An 8,002-nucleotide genomic window follows, 5' to 3' on the forward strand; every position below is an offset into this window, starting at 1 on the left:
AAGTGGGACATGGGGCACCTAGGTGGCTCAGTCTGCTGAGCATCTGACTCTTGATTTCGGTTCAGGTCATGATCTCATGGTTCATGAGTTCAAGCACTGCATCAGGCTCTCTGTACTGACAGTGCCCTTCCCCCACTTGCATGCTTTCTTTCTCTCTCTCTCTCAAAATAAATAAACTTAAAAAAAAAAGAAAGTGGGACAGAATGCCTCACAGGTTGGCCAAAACTACATTCATGTTGTTCATAATCAGATACAGAACAGGAGTACCACAGAGAAAATGCAAGCATTTACTAGCTCCAGAATTTCACCCTACCATGACTTGACATGAAGAGTCCCATCAGTGGATACATAGCTTGATATCCTGGCCACCACTCTGTAAGTATGCATATTTTCCATAGTTACAATTATAGTGATTTATAATTTTCTCATTTAATGTATGTCTTTTTAATGTTTTATAGTTTTCAAGTTATCATAAATTACTTATATGTCTTCCTTTCTTATATATCTTACATATATATAAATTACTTATATATCTTCATTTCTTCTTTTTGCCTTTTATTAAGGGAAATGAAGCACTGAAGAAGTTTATGCAAATACCATTTTGCTACTTATCAACCTTAGATTATCCACTCTCAATTTATTAAAGACCAATCCTTACCAAAAGCAGAAGTGACAAATCTTTCTGGTTAGATACCTTTTAATTTAACTACATATACTTCTCCTCCCAGTCTGAATGGAGAACCACATGTATCTTTTTAACCTCCTTCTACTGCAATAAACATATACCAAGGCTGTAAGTTGCTTAATTTAATGGCACTAACTAGAATAAAAATGTAAATTACTCAACAAGAACAGCAATTCCTAATCTGCATCATTCCAGAGTTCAGATCTGAGAGTCATAACTGAATAGCACTGTGACCTAAAAGATAAGAATTATTATTAAATACAACTGGAATTTATGTTTAAATTTCTTAAAACAAACAAACAAACAAACAAACAAACAGGATTCTTTAAGGTAGTTTCAAACCCTGGAGTTCAAGAATATTTCAATAGATAACCCAGCTCTGTAAATTCTCCAACTCCCAGCAGGTGGCAATGTTGCTCGTTGTTGTGGTCCCTGAGAAGCTGAAGAGTGGAATTCAGAGCATAGGTGAATGCATCAAGCTCAGACAGAAATGTGGGCAGTTTTTGCATTACAGAGATGCAATCCCTTGTTTGCCACTAATAACGTTTCAAACTATTTCTTATACTGTAGTTAGCTTTACCTTTGAAAAATGTAACTATCCACCCCCACCTCTCCAGTGGAACTGCACATTAAGAACAGGGAGAGACAGGAAGCAGGGAGAATAATTAGGGGACTCCCACAATGTTTAGTTAGAGCTATTTAAATTACTAAAGAAATTTAAAAAGGAATTCACTAGAAGAAAGTCAAAGGACCGGAATGCAGCAGGCCTAAGCAACTATGTTAAGCAGGAAGGTGGCCACGGCCAGACTTCTGTCTCTGACTTTTGTCTCTCCTGTGAATTTGATTCTGTCCCTCCCTCTTGAAGACAGGGGCTCTCTCTGTGGGCATAGCCCAAGTTGGGCATAGCCCAAACTTACATTTTCTGCCACCACAGAAACTTACTTTTTGTCAGCCACAGGGAAAAGATTTATTGGCCTAGTCTAGACCAAGCACCTGAGCCCAGTGGAAAAGGATCAAATTGTTTAAAACGGATGTGCCCTAATGCAGACAAAAGAAGCAGGTCAGTTTCTGGGAGATGGGGGTTGAGCTGCACAGACCTAATAATGCATCTAGTACATAGTGAGGCCTAGGCTTAAGGTAATGGTAGAGAGTAACCATGGTAATGTTGAAGGAATAATGAAAAGGGACATGGATAAGGAATAATCTGTAGAACATGGAGAATGATTAGAGAAGGTGAAAGGATACAACAAAAACAAACAAACAAAAAACAAAACCCAAAACACCTCAAATGCAACAGTTCCACACAAGAAAATAGAGAAGTAGGATACTGGGGAAGATACTGATGATGACAGTGACTTGACACAGACCATCCGAACTGGCTGGAAAGTCCACTGGGATCACTGTAGCAGATTAGAATATAGGTCAAGAAAGGATTTAAATTTAGTTTTTTAATTTTATATAATGGTTACATTATTTTTGAGAGAGAGACAGAGCGCAAGCAGGGGAGGGACAGAGAGAGAGAGAGGGAGACACAGAATATGAAGCAGGATCCAGGCTCCAAGCTGTCAGAATAGAGCCTGACATGGGTCTTGAACTCACGAACTGTGAGATCATGACCTGAGCCAAAGTCTGATGCTCAACTAACTGAGCCACCCAGGTGCTCTAAATTTAGTTTTTATATACTCAGATTAATAACTTACGAAACTGCTTTAAATTTCAAAACTTATTTTTTTCTTTTAATATATGCTTATTTTTTGAAATATGAAATTTATTGTCTAATTGGTTTCCATACAACACCCAGTGCTCATCCCAACAGGTGCCCTCCTCAACGCACATCATACACTCTCCCCTCTCTTCCACCCCACAACAACCCTCAGTTTATTCTCACTTTTTAAGTCTCTTATGCTTTGGCTCTCTCCCTCTCTAAACTTTTTTTTTTTTCCTTCCCCTTCCTCAAGGACTTCTGTTAAGTTTCTTAGGATCCACCTAAGAATGAAAACATACGGTATCTGTCTTTCTCTGTATGACTTATTTCACTTGGCATAACACTCTCCAGTTCCATCCACGTTGCTACAAAAGGCCGTATTTCATTCTCTCTCATTGCCACATATATTCCATTGTGTATATAAACCACAATTTCTTTATTCATTCATCAGTTGATGGACATTTAGGCTCTTTCCATGATTTGGCTATTGTTGAGAGTGCTGCTATAAACATTGGGGTACAATGGCCCTATGCATCAGCACTCCTGTATCCCTCGGGTAAATTCCTAACTGTGCTACTGCTGGGTCATAGGGTAGGTCTATTTTGAACTTTTTGAGGAATCTCCACACTGTTTTCCAGAGTGGCTGCACCAGTTTGCATTCCCACCAACAGTGCAAGAGGGTTCCCGTTTCTCCACATTCTCGCCAGCATCTATAGTTTCCTGATTTGTCCATTTTAGCTACTCTGACCGGCGTGAGGTGATATCTGAGTGTGGTTTTGATTTGTATTTCCCTGATGAGGAGTGACGGTGAGCATCTTTTCATATGCCTGTCGGCCTACTGAATGTCTTCTTTAGAGAAGTGTCTATTCATGTCTTCTGTCCATTTCTTCACTGGATTATTTGTTTTTCAGGTGTGGAGTTTGGTGAGTTCTTTACAGATTTTGGATACTAGTCCTTTGTCTGATATGTCATTTGCAAATATCTTTTCCCATTCCATCGGTTGCCTTTTAGTTTTGTTGATGGTTTCCTTTGCTGTGCAGAAGTTTTTATCTTGATGAGGTCCCAATAGTTCATTTTTGCTTTTAATTCCCTTGCCTTTGGGGATGTGTCAAGTAAGAAATTGCTGCGGCTGAGGTCAGAGAGGTCTTTGCCTGCTTTCTCCTCTAGGGTTTTGATGGTTTCCTGTCTCACATTCAGGTCCTTTATCCATTTTGAGTTTATTTTTGTGAATGGTATAAGAAAGTGGTCTAGTTTCAACCTTCTGCATGTTGCTGTCCAGTTCTCCCAGCACCATTTGTTAAAGAGACTGTCTCTTTTCCATTGGATATTCTTTCCTGCTTTGTCAAAGATTAGTTGGCCATACTTCTGTGGGTCTAATTGTGGGGTTTCTATTCTACTCCATTGGTCTATGTGTCTGTTTTTTGTGCCAATACCATGCTGTCTTGATGATTACAGCTTTGTAGTAGAGGCTAAAGTCTGGGATTGTGATGCCTCCCACTTTGGTCTTCTTCTTCAATATTACTTGGGCTATTTGGGGTCTTTTGTGGTTCCATACAAATTTTAGGACTGCTTGTTCTAGCTTCAAGAAGAATACTGGTGCAATTTTGATTGGGATGGCATTGAATGTGTAGATAGCTTTGGGTAGTATTGACACTTTAACAATATTTATTCTTCCAATCCATGAGCACAGAATGTTTTTCCATTTCTTTCTATCTTCTTCAACTTCCTTCATAGGATTTCTATAGTTTTCAGCATACAGGTCTTTTATATCTTTGGTTAGGTTTATTCCTAGGTATTTTATGATTCTTGGTGCAATTGTGAATAGAATAAATTTATTTGTCTTTCTGTTGCTTCATTATTAGTGTATAAGAATACAGCTGATTTCTGGACATTAATTTTGTATCCTGCGACATTGCTGAATTCTTGTATCAGTTCTAGCAGACTTTTGATGGAGTGTATCGGGTTTTCCATGTATAGTATCATGTCATCTGCAAAACGTGAAAGCTTGACTTCATCTTTGCCAATTTTGATGCCTTTGATTTCCTTTTGTTGTCTGACTGATGATGCTAGGACTTCCAACACTGTGTTAAACAACAGTGGTGAGAGTGGACATCCCTGTCATGTTCCTGATCTTAAGGGGAAAGCTCCCAGTTTTTCCCCATCGAGGAGGATATTAGCTGTGGGCTTTTCATAAATGGCTTTTATGATGTTTACGTATGTTCTTTCTATCCCGACTTTTTCAAGGGTTTTTATTACGTAAGGATGCTGAATTTTGTCAAATGCTTTTTCTGCATCGATTGACAGGATCATATGGTTCTTATCTTTTCTTTTATTAATGTGATGTATCACATTGATTGATTTGCGAATGTTGAACTAGCCCTGCAGCCCAGGAACGAATCCCACTTGATCATGGTGAATAATTCTTTTTATGTGCTGTTGAATTTGATGTGCTAGTATCTTGTTGAGAATTTTTGCATCCATATTCATCAGGGATATTGGTCTGTAGTTCTCTTTTTTTGCTGGGTCTCTGTCTGGTTTGGGAATCAAAGTAATGCTGGCTTCATAGAATGAGTCTGGAAGTTTTCCTTCCCTTTCTATTTTTTGAAACAGCTTGAGAAGGGTAGGTATTAACTCTGCTTTAAATGTCTGGTAGAATTCCCCAGGGAAGCCATCTGGTCCAGGACTCTTATTTGTTGGGAGATTTTTTGATAACTGATTCAATTTCTTCACTCGTTATGGGTCTGTTCAAATTTTCTACTTCTTCCCATTTGAGTTTTGGTAGTGTGTGGGTGCTTAGGAATTTGTCCATTTCTTCCAGGTTGTCCAGTTTGTTGGCATATAATTTTTCATAGTATTCCCTGATATTTGCTTGTATCTCTGAGGGATTGGTTGTCATAATTCCATTTTCATTCATGATTTTATCTATTTGGGTCATCTCCCTTTTCTTTTTGAGAAGCCTGGCTAGAGGTTTATCAATTTTATTTTTTCAAAAAACCAACTCTTGGTTTCATTGATCTGCTCTACAGTTTTTTTTTTAGATTTTACATTGTTTATTTCTGCTCTGATCTTTATTATTTCTCTTCTTCTGCTGGGCTTGGGGTGTCTTTGCTGTTCTGCTTCTGTTTCCTTTAGGTGTGCTGTTAGATTCTGTATTTGGGATTTTTCTTGTTTCTTGAGATAGGCCTGGATTGCAATGTATTTTCCTCTCAGGACTGCCTTCGCTGTATCCCAAAGCATTTGGATTGTTGTATTTTCATTTTCATTTGTTTCCATATATTTTTAAATTTCTTCTCTAATTGCTTGGTTGACCCACTCATTCTTTAGTAGGGTGTTCTTTAACCTCCATGCTTTTGGAGGTTTTCCAGACTTTTTCCTGTGGTTGATTTCAAGCTTCATAGCTTTGTGGTCTGAAAGTATGCATGGTATGATCTCAATTCTTCTACACTTATGAAGGGCTGTTTTGTGACCCAGTATGTGATCTGTCTTGGAGAGGGTTCCATGTGCACTCGAGAAGAAAGTATATTCTGTTGCTTTGGGATGCAGAGTTCTAAATATATCTGTCAAGTCCATCTGATCCAATGTATTATTCAGGACCCTTGTTTCTTTATTTTCTGTCTAGATGTTCTATACGTTGTTGTAAGTGGAGTATTAAAGTCTCCTGCAATTACCACATTCTTATCAATAAGGTTGCTTATGTTTGTGATTGTTTTATATGTTTGGGGGCTCCCATATTCGGCACAAAGACATTTATAATTGTTAGCTCTTCCTGATGGATAGACCCTGTAATTATTATATAGTGCCCTTCTTCACCTCTTGTTACAGCCTTTAACTTAAAGTCTAGTTTGTCTGATATAACTATGGCTACTCCAGCTTTCTTTTGACTTCCAGTAGCATGATAGATAGTTCTCCTTCCCCTCACTTTCAATCTGAAGGTGTCCTCAGGTCTAAAATGAGTCTCTTGTAGACAGCAAATAGATGGGTCTTGTTTTTTTTTTTTTTTTTTTTTTTTTTTTATCAATTCTGATACCCTATGTCTTTTGGTTGGAGCATTTAGTCCATTTACATTCAGTGTTATTATTGAAAGATATGGGTTTAGAGTCATTGTAATACCTGTAGGTTTCATGCTTGTAGTGGTGTCTCTGGTCCTTTGTGGTCCTTGCAAAATTTCACTCACAGAATCTCCCTTAGGATCTCTTGTAGGGCTGGTTTAGTGGTGATGAATTCCTTCAGTTTTTGTTTGTTTGGGAAGACGTTTATTTCTCCTTCAATTCTGAATGACAGACTTGCTGGATAAAGGATTCTTGGCTGCATATTTTTTCTGTTCGTCACCTTGAAGATTTCCTTTCATTCCTTTCTGGCCTGCCAAGTTTCAGTAGATAGGTCTGCTACTACCCTATGTGTCTACCTTTGTATGTTACAGCCCATTTATCCCTAGCTGCTTTCAGAATTCTCTCTTTATCCTTGTATTTTGCCAGTTTCACTATGATGTCATACAGAAGATTGATTCAAGGTATATCTGAAGGGAGTTCTCTGTGCCTGCTGGATTTCAATGCCTGTTTCCTTCCCCAGATCAGGGAAGTTCTCAGCTATGATTTGTTCAAGTACACCTTCAGCACCTTTCTCTATCTCCTCCTCCTCTGGAATCCCAAATATGCGTATTTAATTGTGTTTCATAGTATCACTTAGTTCTCTAATTCTCCCCTCATACTTCTGGATTTTTTTATCTCTGTTTTCTCAGCTTCCTCTTTTTCCATAATTTTATCTTCTAATTCATCTGTTCTCTCCTCTGACTCTTCAATCTGTGCTATGGCCACCTCCATTTTATTTTGCAGCTCATTTATAGCATTTTTTAATTCCTCATGACTATTTTTTAGTCCCTTGATCTCTGTAGCAGTAGATTCTCTGCTGTCCTCTATGCTTTTTTCAAGCCCAGCGATTAATTTTATGACTATTATTCTAAATTCTTATTCCATTATATTGCTTAAATTTGCTTTGATCAATTCATTAGCTGTCGCTACTTCCTGGAGTTTCTTTTGAGGAGAATTCTTCTGTTTCATTATTTTGACTAGTCCCTGCGGTAGCTCCACACTGCGGGGCACTTCCCATGTGCTGTCTGGAGAAACTTGTGCTCCTGGGCAGGGCCACAGTCAGCCCCGATGTCTGCCCCCAGCCCACCGCTGGGGCCATAGTCAGACTGCTGTGTACCTTATCTTCCTGTCTCCCAGGGGCAGGACTCACTGTGGAGTGGTGTGGCCCCTGTCTATGCTACTTGCACACTGCCAGGCTTGTGGTGCTGCTTTGATGGGATTTGGCCAAAGGCATATTAGAGGGGTGGATCCGCAAGGTGCACAGGGGCGGAGGGGCAGGCTTAGCTAGCTTTGCCGTGGGTGGTCCCCTGTGGGAGGGGCCCTGCAGCACAGGGAGGGAGGCCTGTCAGAGGGACGGATCCACAGAAGCACAGCATTGGGCGTTTGCGCAGTACAAGCAAGATTGGTGATGGGAGCTGGTTCCCTTTGGAATTTCTACTGGGGGATGGGAGAGGAAATGGCTCTTGCCAGAGCCTTTGTTCCCCCACCGAGCTCTGTCCTTCGGGGACTCAACAACTTTCCCTC

Source organism: Panthera onca, chromosome B1 (genome assembly GCF_046562875.1).
Source record: "Panthera onca isolate mPanOnc1 chromosome B1, mPanOnc1 haplotype 2, whole genome shotgun sequence".
NCBI lineage: Eukaryota > Metazoa > Chordata > Mammalia > Carnivora > Felidae > Panthera > Panthera onca.